This window comes from Lupinus angustifolius, chromosome LG18 (genome assembly GCF_001865875.1).
Source record: "Lupinus angustifolius cultivar Tanjil chromosome LG18, LupAngTanjil_v1.0, whole genome shotgun sequence".
In the NCBI taxonomy this organism is placed as follows: Eukaryota; Viridiplantae; Streptophyta; class Magnoliopsida; order Fabales; family Fabaceae; genus Lupinus; species Lupinus angustifolius.
The window spans coordinates 2,763,002-2,763,381 of record NC_032026.1 but is presented as its reverse complement, the minus strand read 5'-3'; positions in this window follow the sequence as shown (position 1 = coordinate 2,763,381).

Here is a 380-nt window from a genome sequence, read left to right as displayed (position 1 = left end):
TTACTAAAACTAACCTTTTAAAATAAGATCATTAAGCTAGTCTTATCATTTTTAAAGTAAGTTAATTTAAACAAAATCAATACTTTTTAAGTAAAGCTTACCATTTTAAAGTAAGTTCACTTAACTAAGATTCAACATTTTTAAATCATTTTACCATCTAAGACTTCATAACACTTTAAGTTTATAAAGTCAAGACTTTTATGTAAATCTCATTATTTCAAGTATACTACTAAAACAAATTTTCATGAACATCTTAACACCTCCTAATTTTTCAGGAAAAACCTCAAGGGCTTAGTAAGTGTCATTTTCATAGTCATGAAAAAGTATGACTCTTAATTTAATATTTTACACTAAACATCTTTTAGTTATTCTTACCACTT